At 46.0% G+C, this 12109-nt stretch overlaps 1 long non-coding RNA gene across 1 annotated transcript in view; it reads left to right on the forward strand.

Moving 5' to 3' along the window:
* The first annotated feature begins 1620 nt into the window (after positions 1-1620).
* The window catches only part of LOC128351258 (uncharacterized), a 74261-nt gene continuing 63772 nt past the window's right edge, over positions 1621-12109 (forward strand). Inside the window, exons 1-2 of the long non-coding RNA XR_008319671.1 lie at positions 1621-1736; positions 3677-3911. This is a non-coding gene — a long non-coding RNA (uncharacterized LOC128351258). The remainder of the gene's footprint in view (positions 1737-3676; positions 3912-12109) is intronic.

The raw sequence follows: 12109 nt of genomic DNA on the forward strand, positions 1-12109 counted from the left end.
CCCACTGCCCTTACCAACTCTGTGACATTGCTGGTAGCTGTGTGGGCAGCCGATCCAGCTGCCCAGAGCAAGCTCCCTGCACATCTGTGAGGAGAGTGGGCTAAGCCCGCTCTCCCCACAGAGCCCAGATAGGCTCTACACATGGATCGTGCATAGAGCCCCATTGGCTTATTAGGATAGCATAAGATTCCCATTAAAAACATATGTACAGTACACTGCCACACTGATTCAACCGCTGCAACTACAGTGAAATTATTCATACTGCTAAGGAAGACCATCAGAACCTCATGTGGAAGAAGCACCAGAAGTTCTAAAAATCCAAAAAAGAAAGTGAGACAAGATGGTGTATTTTTCTCTCTCCTCTGGGTTTAAAATCACAACAGGGTTGCCAGCTCTCAACCCAGAGGATCTGCCTATAGCTTTAAAAGTGCTAAAGCAGGATATACCTCTCACCCCATTCCTCTACCCATCCCTTCATCCACTCTCTTCCCCACATCTGTTGAAGGGTACGAGATAAAATTAGAGCTTGCAATGTTAGGTATTTGAGGAGAATGAGTGAAAGAAACCATACAGGGCCCCCCGCCGCTGGCTTGTCCTCACCCTGGTGGTTGGGTGGGGTGGGCCAGGTCTAGGCCACCCCACTGCCGCCTCCCGCCTCTTCTTCCATAAGGCCAGGCCAGGCTGGCCTGCTGCCGCCTCCTCCGGCCGACTGGTGGCCAGGCCAGGGCCCTCTGACGCCTCCTCCTCCTCCTCACTCCGACGGCTGGGCTGGACCTGCTGCCACCACCATTATGTATCTCTGACAATAGGAACAGCTCCCTCATGAACTCTCACAAGTGGTGCCGCCACTCTTGCGAGAGGTTGCCATGCATCAATTATATAGCTTCGTACAGGGAAACATTAGGCATAGAAAAGATAGCACAACTGAATCTCTTGATAGTTTACAGCATGCATTTTTAGATAATCTCTCCATAGCTTCTGTGTTGCTGCCGCCGCCACATATCTAACTTCATAAGTAAAATCTTTCTCATGGTTATCTAAAAGATGTACAATTTTAGATGGATTGTCCAACCTGGCTATACACATTCAGAAATTTTTCAATAATTCCCCCGTTTGCTTCCCATAAATGGAAGAGTGCACCATAGAAGGATACAAGTTCTGAACAATGCACCACGGACCACTCAACTGTGTCAGCTATTACGCTGACATTCTTTGAAATCTTAAGTCCCAATAGGCCTTTCCTGGAGAGCAAAGCTTAAGCTCTTAGAAACAGCAGTCCAAGGCACATGTTCTATATTAGTATTTCTCCAAGACGTGGGGACATGTTAGAAAGGAGGCGATTGGCTGACAGAGTTTGCAAGCAGAAGCACCTGACTGGGCAGTGGGGATTCAATATGCAGATAGGGAGAAGGAGCCTGTGAGAGCAGAAGCACCATGGTGATTGGGCAGTGGGGATTCTATATGCAGATAGGGAGGAAGAGCCTGTGGCAATGTGGGCAGTGGGAATTCCCTATGCAGATAAGGAGGAGGAGCCTGTGATGGTTAAGGTCAGTTTGAATGCAACTGTTACTGGTTGGAAGATGTTCTTGATTGTAGAGAGGAATATATATATGGATAGCAGGCAGGGGTCTGCAAAAAGACGGGTCTTGAGGGAGGAAAGAGCTCCTTCAGGAGAAGGAGGCTGCTGTTGTGTGAATTAAATGAGGAAACAAGATGAACAAAATCTGTTAACTCAGGTACGGAGGGAGAGAGAGAAAAAACATGAAGGGAAGGGGGGGAAAGAGTGGGGAAGAGTGAGTGGAGGAGAGAGAGAAAGAAGGGAGAGGGAAGAAAGACAGAATGAAGGGCAGGGGATGGGCCTGAGCCTGTCAGCAGCCTGAGGGGAATGAGTGGCCATGGCAGCACTAGCAGCAAGAAAGGGCCCAGTCAACCACTGCTGCAATTTGGGGCTACCAAGGCCATTGTCACAAGGAGGCAGGCAGGCAGGCAAGGGATGGGCCTGGGCCTGTCAGCGGCCTGAGGGGAACAAGCAGCCATGGTGGTGGTAGCAGCGAGGAACTACCCGGTCAACCACTGCTGCTGTTCCTGGAGGGAGGAGCAGGAGTGGGGTTCATGTGAGGGTGGGGAGGTCTCTGGGGATAGGAGGCTGCAGCTTGGCCAATAGGCGGCAGCAATGCTGCAGCCATGACCAAGAAGGGTGATGGGGATGGAAGCAATGGGATGGAGGAGGAGCAGGGGTGCAGTTCAGGTGAGGGCGGAGAGATCTCTGAGGTGAGGGGAGCAATTAAGTACTAATGCGCAGATGCTCTAGAGTGTGCAAGAGTTCCAGAATTGAAGTGGAGATAAATAATGGCGGCGGTCAGGATGCAGAGTTGGAGGGCCGGCAGGAGAAGCCCTTCCACCCAGAAGAGGTGGGTGGACGGCGAGCAAAGCCCCGACAGCCAGGAAGAGGAGGCGGTGGCGGGGAGAAATAATGGCGGTGGCGAGGAGATGGGCAGACGGTGGGCAAAGCCCTACAAGCCAGGAGGAGGAGGAGGCGGAATGATGGCCTGGCCCTGGCTTGCCCAATGGGGAGAGCTGCAGGGGGAGAGAGCTGGGGGGGAGAGCGAGTGAGGGAGCTGGGGGGGAGAGAGTGAGTGAGCGAGGGAGCTGAGGGGGGAGATCGAGCGAGCGAGGGAGATGCAGGGGGAAAGCGAGCGAGCGAGGAAGCTGTGGGGGAGAGCGAACGAGCAAGGGAGCTGTGTGGGGGAGAGCAAGGGAGCTGCGGGGGAGAGCAAGGGAGGGGGATCTGTGGGAGTAGAGCAAGCGAGGGGGGAGCTGCGGGGTTAAAGTGAGTGAGGGGGGAGCTGCGGGGGCGGAGCAAGTGAAGGTGGATCTGCAGGGGGAGAGCGAGGGAGGCGGAGCTGTGGGGGGAGAGCGAGGGAGGGAGGGAGCTGTGGGGGGGAGCGAGGAAGGGAGGGAGCTGTGGGGGGGATGACACAGGTTCAGTGCATAACTGCACAGATCCTCTGTGCGGGGTCAGCTAGTTCCTTATTAATGCAGGTAAATATGATGGGGATACTGAGACAATAACTTCTTAAAACAGACTCATGTGTAATTCCAGTCACTGCCACTATCTCCACTCCCCTCCTTCTTCCTCTTCTTCATATAATGGCATAGCTGGTCCAGGTTCTATTCCATCAGGTTCTAGAAATCTAATTCAAGTTCCCTCAGCCTTACTTCTGCAGCCTAGGCCATGCTCTGGTGATACTTATGGCCAGTCAATTTGCATGGGATTGCAGTCTTAATCATGAGCTTTTACAGTAGAATGATTTCTTAAAAGCTTCATCCAAGGTGGCCAAAAGTTTGCCTCAACACCAAGACTTGCAAGACTCACAGCTGCCCCTTATTGGAATAGCCTTCGTAATCAGCAGAGATAAGCTAAAAAGATTTTTGTAGTACCTACAGATGAAAAATGAAACAACTGTTGGCAAGTCTGAGCCCCCACTGACACACCAGCTTTATCGCCAGAGGCAGGCAGATGGTGTCCAAAGAAGGAAAACTCTGAATCATTTTATAAGGCTTTATTTTTACTTCTACTTATAGACGGAGGTGTTTTTATCACTGTGGGGAAGAAAATATCAAGATTCTGCCAAACAATACATTGAGGTTCTGATTTTTTTTTAAAAAAAAACAGAGATTAAACCCACCAAAGGCTCTGATAAAGCAGCAGAGATCCACTCAGGCCGTAAGTCCACAGGCACGCCAGATAGGAAGATGTATGCTCAAAGAGAAACACAGCCTTAGAGAAAAACAGAACATGTGGCACGGAAGCTAACTTTACTTTTCCCGAGTACCTGCTGTTTAGTCAATTGAGATACTGATGGGAAGAAATATAGCAGGTAGAAGAGACTACCTCCAGGAAAGAGCAGGTAAACTCCATAAAAAGCAGTAAAACTGTACTTGAGAATTTTAATATGAACAGAAAAACTTTCAGAGAGGTATTTTTAGCCTACTTTCCAGCAGGCTTACGTATGATATCACCCGGCATTCCGTGTGTGTGTGTGTGTGTCTGTCCATGTGTGTTCACTCCCCCTGCATCAACTTCACAATGCTTTAACCAATATGAACCAAATTGGGTGCAGTTGTAGGAACACATAAGGACACCTCAACAGCATAGTCTGTGATGATGTCATCCATCCCAGTTCAAGATGGTGGATGCATAAATGTTTGAGGCATGTGAGCTAACTTGTGAACTGCCTAACAGATCTGAACTAAATTTCCTACAGCTGTAAGGACACATAGAGATTAGGGATGTGCAAAAAATTTCGGGCACAGAACGATCTGTGCCCGAAATGAACAATTTCGGGTGATTCGGGGCCGAACCGAATCACCCCCGATGTCCCCCGATATTTTTCGGGCACGAGCCGATTCACCCGAATTTCGGGCATGAAAAATTCGGGTGATTCGGTTCACGGTTGATTTTTGGTGAATTTTTAAAGTTTTAGTGACTTTGGGGCAGTTCGGGGGCATAGCATGGGATCTGGGCAAAAGGAGTGGGGTGGGGTGGTAGTGCCTAATGGGTGCAGGCTACCACCCCAATTTCAGGGGGATTGGGCCAAGGGCTGATTTTTGGTAAATTTCTGAAAATTTCATGTCTTTGGGGCATATTGGGGCATATTGGGGCAAAAAGTGGGGCCTGGGGCAGAATAGTGGGGTGGAGTGGTAGTGCCTAATGGGTGGAGGCTACCACCCCAATTTCAGGGGGTTTGGACAAAGGGCTGATTTTTTGAGAATTTTTGAAGTTTTAGTGACTTTGGGGCAGTTTGGGGGCAGAAAGTGGATCTGCCCCAAAATAGTGGGGTGGGGTGGTAGTGCCTCATGGGTGGAGGCTACCACCCCCATTTCAGGGGGATTGGGCAGAGGGCTGATTTTTTGAGAATTTTTGAAGTTTGGGTGTCTTTGGGGCAGATTGGGGGCAGAAAGTGGATCTGCCCCAAAGGAGTGGGGTGGGCTGGTAGATAGTGCCTAATGGGTGGAGGCTACCACCCATCCCCAATTTAAGAGTGATTGGGCAGAGGGGGGAATTCTGGTGAATTTATTTTTATGAGGTTTGTCTTCATAAGGTGAAGTGTGCTAAATTGATTACTTCCTCATATTCATAGTAAGTGTGAAAAAGTGAAAGTGGGGTCATGAGAGTTGTTTAATTGAAAAAAATCTCATTTGCTATGATAGAATGAGAATTCACACCTCAGAAGTTTTTTCTGAGGTGTGAATTCTCATTCTATCATAGCAAATGAGATTTTTTTCAATTAAACAACTCTCATGACCCCACTTTCACTTTTTCACACTTTCCTTTACTATGAATAATATGAGGAAGTAATCAATTTAGCACACTTCACCTTATGAAGACAAACCTCATACAAATAAATTCACCAGAATTCACCCCTCTGCCCAATCACTCTTAAATTGGGGATGGGTGGTAGCCTCCACCCATTAGGCACTATCTACCAGCCCACCCCACTCCTTTGGGGCAGATCCACTTTCTGCCCCCAATCTGCCCCAAAGACACCCAAACTTCAAAAATTCTCAAAAAATCAGCCCTCTGCCCAATCCCCCTGAAATGGGGGTGTTAGCCTCCACCCATGAGGCACTACCACCCCACCCCCACTATTTTGGGGCAGATCCACTTTCTGCCCCCAAACTGCCCCAAAGTCACTAAAACTTCAAAAATTCTCAAAAAATCACCCCTTTGTCCAAACCCCCTGAAATTGGGGTGGTAGCCTCCACCCATTAGACACTACCACCCCACCCCACTATTCTGCCCCAGGCCCCACTTTCTGCCCCAATATGCCCCAATCTGCCCCAAAGACATGAAATTTTCAGAAATTTACCAAAAATCAGCCCTTTGCCCAATCCCCCTGAAATTGGGGTGGTAGCCTGCACCCATTAGGCACTACCACCCCACCCCACTCCTTTTGCCCAGATCCCATGCTATGCCCCCGAACTGCCCCAAAGTCACTAAAACTTTAAAAATTCACCAAAAATCAGGATTTTGCCCAATCCCCCCGAAATTGGGGTGGTAGACTCTACCCATTGGGAACTACCACCCCACCCCAAAATTTTGCCCCTGGGCCCCTTTTTACCCCCCGAATCGATTCGGATTCGGATTCGGATTAAATCCGAATCCGAACCGAATCAAGGGTGATTCGGGTGACCCAGATTCGGGCACAAAACAGAACAGGGGTGATTCGGTTCGGGTCCGAGCCGAATCACCCGAAATCCCGAATTGCACACCCCTAATAGAGATGCCTCAGTGGTGTAGTTCATTCATTCATTCATTCATTCATTCATTCGATTTATATACCACTCTTCCAAAATGGCTCAGGGCGGTTTACAACAGAATAAAAACAAGTAAAACCAATTAACAATTAAAATCAAAACTATAAAAACAGAATAAAACCAATTAAACATTCAAACAGCTAAAAACCCTGGAGAACCAGGGCAAACATTAACACAATTAATTTTAATGTGAAATTAAAATCCACCCCAATTCAAGATGGTGGACACATGAGCATTTGAGGTGCAATTGGGCTAACTTGTGAACAGCCTAACTGTTTTGAACCAAATTTGGTACAGCTGTAGTATGTAGTGTGTGTCAACACACAGGGACACCTCAGCAGCATGGTTTGTGTCATCCACCCCATTTCAAGATGGTGTACACATGGATGTTTGAAGTGCAAGTGGGAACCCATTTGGAGCAAATTTGGTACTGTTGTAGGGACACATAAGGACACATCTCAAATGGAAGAAGAGCATGGCAAATACAACTATTCCAGACTAAAGCCACACTCCTGTGGATATTTGCTTGGAACAAAAATCCACTATGTTTGGGGGTCTACTCCCTAGTTAGTGTGTTTAACACTAACTAGGGAGTTAATCCCAAAACACAGTGGAATCTATTTGCAAGCAAATACATACAGTATTCAACTTTTGGCTAGACCTATCAAAGAGCAGGCTGAAGCCGCCAACTTCAGGTAGTGCATTGTAGGGATGTGCGTTTTGTTTTGGATACAAAATGTTTTGTGCACAAAATAGGCCATTTTGGCTGTTTTGTAGCCAAAACAAAACACTCAATGCTCAAAACAGAAAATTTTGTAGCCAAAACCTGTTTCGGATACAAAACGTTTTGCTGTTTCGGCTGTTTTGGAACTCCATTTTGCAATCGCGAAAAGTCTTTCTCCTTTGGTCTCCATTTTGAGTGTTGATATCTGTTTGAATTTCGAGCTCTTCCAGCCTGCAGATTGGCCAGCGAAAGCATTGGCTGATCTGCTGGCAATTGCCTCCTTATTCCTTTTAAGGAAATATGAGGGTAAAATTTACCCTCATTGGCCAGTGGGGCAGTGTGCATTTACCCTCATTGGCCAGTGGGCAGTGTGCATTTCATTGTTGTTGTTTCACACTGTTGTGTGTAGATCAATTGCATTTCTTGGGGGGAATGTGGATGTGCACAACCTTTGGATATCTGCCTGGTTCTTTGCAAAGCTCTTGTTGATGTGTGATGTTGGTTATTTGGGGTGAATTTGGGGCAGAAAGGGGGCTTTGGGGGCAGAAGAGCGGGTCAGGTGGTAGTGCCCCAATGGGTGCCGGGTGCCACCCAGATGCAAAGGAATTGGAAAAAAGGCTGATTTTGAAAGAATTTCTGAAGTTGACATGTCTTTGGGGCAGATTTGGGGAAGAAAGGGGGCCTGAGGGGCAAAACAGAAGCTTGGGTGGCAGTGCCCCAAGGGGTGCCTGCCACAACCCAGATTCCAAAAGAATAGGGTAAAGGGCTGATTTCTTAGGAATTGTTGAAGTTTATGCATCTTTAAGGTTTTTCCCCATAGGGAATAATGGAGGTTTCAGCAGACCCATAACTCCACCTGGGGGGCACTGAGGTGGTCAGGAGCGAGTGGTGGTGTAGTGCACATAGCGTGCCACTAGGGTTCTGTTGTTTTTGAGGTGCACATAGCGTTCTGTTGTTTCTGAGGTGTTCTGAGTGTAGGTTCTCTGGTAGCATATGAGATTTTCTACAACAAACAATGAATCCACTCTCATATGCTATCAGAGAATCTACACTCAAAACATCTCAGAAACCAGTACCCCATGGATTAGCAACCCATGAGGGTGGTTGGCACCCTATGTGCTCTACACAACCACTCTCTCTGGGCCACCCTGGTGCCCCCCAAGTGCAGTTATGGGGCTGCTGAAATCTCCATAATTCCCTATGGGGAAGAACTTTAAAGACACGTAAACTCCATTAAATCTTTAAAAATCAGCCCTCTGCCCAATTCCTTTGAAATAATTCTGGCAGCTTCCTTGCCCCCACTGGGCACTACCACACACCCTACTCTGCTCTGGGTCACCCCTTTCCCCGATATGAAGCTATACATTTGTTGAAACCTCCATTCTTCCCTATGGGAAAAACCTTAAAATCAAAAATCCACCAAAAATCAGCCCTTTGCCCAATTACCACCCCCACCCACTAGTTTTGCCCCAGGGCCATCTTTAAAAATCCAAAACATTTTGGATTCGGATTTTGCAATTTCGAACAAAGAACAAAACTGCGGTGTTTCAGATTGGCTGATTTTGAACAAAGAACAAAATGGGGGTGTTTCGGATTCGGGCCAAAAACAAAACAGAAAAAACCAAAAATGCACAACCCTAGTGCATTGTGGGCCAGTTATCAGAGGCAGCCTTGCTTTCTCTGTGGGCCATCTATGAGCAGCTATGCTACTTTGAAAGATCATTAGAGGATGTGCTTTAGTCTGTGAAAGATTGTGACCCAGTTTGTATAAAGGAAAAGAGGAATCTTCACTATTTTTACTCAATTAAATAATCATCCAGAGTCCACTTACAACATGAGTCTAAAAGACTAAATTTCTGTTTTCTGATTGTTAATTTATGCATGTGCTCCAGTGCAGAAGCTGCAGAATTTTCATTAGTCATTATTGGTCATGGTGTATGCATGTGCTATAGAACATATTAATATGCAACATTATATATTATAATGTAGAAAAAAATTAAGTTTTATTATGTAAAACTAATGGAAGAGGGGGAAAGAACATTTTTGATTTAGAAATGAAAATGATGCCTTTGAGCTAACTCATATAATGAAATCAGTGCCATTATATTGCCTAGTTTTGACTTTTTGACAAAAAAAATCACAATATTAAGAAAATAGTGAGGGGCAAGCCAGTTGGCTATCAGAAGCTGGGGGGCTCAGGTTCTTTGAACCCATCTGTCCAATTATAGCTCCGCTCCTGGAGCAGGCCCAATCTAAGCAAGAACAGACAGCCCGTTCAAGGCAGTCCTGTTCTCATTGGCATCCATGTAGCTTGTGACATCATCAGGCTGTGCCAGTACAAAACAGGTAAGTGCAAAACAGGCATTTTTCATACGCAATTTTTTAAAAGCAGTGTTGGTGAAGCCAGCCGGATGAGCAGCAGAGGTAGCATCGGCGGGCAACTGCAGTGAAGGTGGTGAAGCAGTTGGGCATGTGGTCCCAGCTCTCTTACTTTCTGGGCACACCAGGGTTTCAAATTTCAGGTCAGGCAGAGGCAACAGTGAGGGAGGTGAGGATGGAGCATAAAGCAGTGTCCTTTGCTTCTTGCCACCACTTCATTGGCTGGATTGCTTTTTCTCTCACTCTCTTCCCCTGCACCTTTCCCCAATGAACTTGTGTGCTTTGTCTTCTCCATTTTGGGAGCAAATTTCAGCACACAGGCCTATTGGTGGAAGGCAGAGGGGAAAGAAAGCACGAGGGAAAGTGATCCAGCTAGCAAAGTGGTGGCAATGTGCTGAGGCCACTGCTCCATGCTAGAAACTCCATTCACACCTCCACTGCTGACCTGCATTTTAAAATCCTGGCATGCCTAGAAGGTAAGTCTGCCTGGAAATGGGTAAGGGAGGTATGAGCAAGAGGTGGAGCTGGTTCTACCCCATGTTGTAGGCGTTAGCATCAGTGGGCTGGGCCAGTATTAGGGGCATGGGCAATGACCTCTTGGCATTACCTCCAGCTGTAAAAGTCCCTGAGCTGGTGCTGTATGGGGTGATGTCAGAGAATTCAACTGATAGCAAGCCAAGGCAATTGAGAGTGAGGGTAAGTAATAACAATGTCAATGAAAAAGCAATCATTTCTCAAGGAGATCACCAAGAATTGAGGTAATATTCAACGCTGCCGGAAGATATTGGGGGTGGGGGTGGGGGTGGGGGTGGGGTGGAGTAATTCTAAAACTGAATACCCAGCAAACTGTGTTTTCTTGTTCTAAAACGGAATACCCAGCAAACTGTGAGGTCTCCTTCCTATTATTGTTGTAAATAATAAACTTAATGTAGGGGTGTAGCAAAGCTGGAGTGAGCCCAGCAACACCTTCCCCTCCCCTGGATACTTGCTGAAGAACTGTAAGGGCATGCAGCATTCTCAGCACATCCTTTCTTGTCCTATGCAAATACTCATAACACACTCCCAAGACATGCAGACAATTTTACACAAACACACACACACATGCAGGGACCTAGGCACACACACATACCCCCCCCCTTCAATTATCACTATGCCCCTGACTGGATAGGCACAATTCAGGAAGTTTGAGTCCATAGAATCCTGCTATTCAAGGGTTTGGGGCTACTGATCTTTGAAGGCTTTTCCAGTCTATGGTCGGATAATTTGCCCTAATAAAAAGGTATTTTGCTAGCTTCAGGAGACCCCTGATGAGTCTGTGAAGCTATAAAGTTCAGAGGCACTGATCAAATAATTTGCTCAGGCTCCCTACTGGCCAATTCTGGGGCAGCAGTGATCAATTAGAATTGAGATCCTAGTGCCATGTCAGAAGAAACTGATTTACGTCTTCCCTAAAGAAATCACAGATGTTATTGGAACTTAATTGATATCAAGGGTTTTCAGCTGCAGAACTGTATATAGCAGCTTTTGGAGAAAGCCCTATCATTGGAACACTTGGCAATTTTTATTAGAATTGCATGTTTCTTCAAGGATGAAATCCACAAAGCAATTAATCTGGAATACCTTGAGGTAAATCAGGTTAATCCTGTTGACTGCATCAGGACTAGGACTGCAGTCCTTTGCACAATTGGCTGAGAGTAAGGCCACTGATTACAGTGAGACTTACTCTTGAGTAAACATGCATAGGACTGTGCTGCCTATTTGCTTAAATTCAGTGCTCAGCACAGAAGTCAAACTAGTTAACTCACATGTGGGTTGAGTTATTTGTGAATGATTTATGACATGATGCATTCCTTTTTTAAAGAAAACCCTGTGATTTCAGTAATGTATGTCTATCATTTATTTATTCAAATTTCTTTTTTAGCCAGAATCCAGAAATATGTTCAGAATATTATTTTTTAAATTATTTAATTATTATTATTATTATTATTATTAATTCCCTTTCTGTACCGCCCTTCCAAAAATGGTTCAGGGCAGTTTACACAGAGAAATAATAAATAAGATGGATCCCTGTCCCCAAAGGGCTCACAATCTAAAAAGAAACACAAGATAGATACCAGCAACAGTCACTGGAGGTACTGTGCTGGGGGTGGATAGGGCCAGTTACTCTCCCCCTGCTAAATAAAGAGAATCACCACGTTAAAAGGTGCCTCTTTGCCAAGTTAGCAGGGGTTAGCAGAAATACTGGGTGATCCAGGAATATATTCAGTGTACTGTTTTCACAGGATTCAATGTTCAGGTAAAACGTGATTTTTTAAAACTAACTTCACAAAGAAAGAAAAAACACCCTCTAATTTTAGGACCAAAAACCTTAGTACAACTAGTTTTGCAAGTTCAATAGAAGGAAAATTACACGAAGTGTGTAAAATGTATCACACAGGAATCTTCTGCAAAAGAAAGTCAATCCACCTTGGCAGGTCTAAAATAGTTCTTTAGATCTTGGTTTATATGTGTTGATTGTTCACAGAGGCCTAGTTTTTCACTTAAGCGATAAACCTGTAGCTCAACTTTACTTGGTTAAGGTTGCAGATGCAGACTCATAATGGAATACTCCGTTATGCTCCTCTAGTCACCAAACCTAGTAGCCACTGATAGACCTGTCCTCCAGGAATTAGTCTAAGCCCCTTT

Source organism: Hemicordylus capensis, chromosome 3, assembly GCF_027244095.1.
Source record: "Hemicordylus capensis ecotype Gifberg chromosome 3, rHemCap1.1.pri, whole genome shotgun sequence".
Lineage (NCBI taxonomy): Eukaryota > Metazoa > Chordata > Lepidosauria > Squamata > Cordylidae > Hemicordylus > Hemicordylus capensis.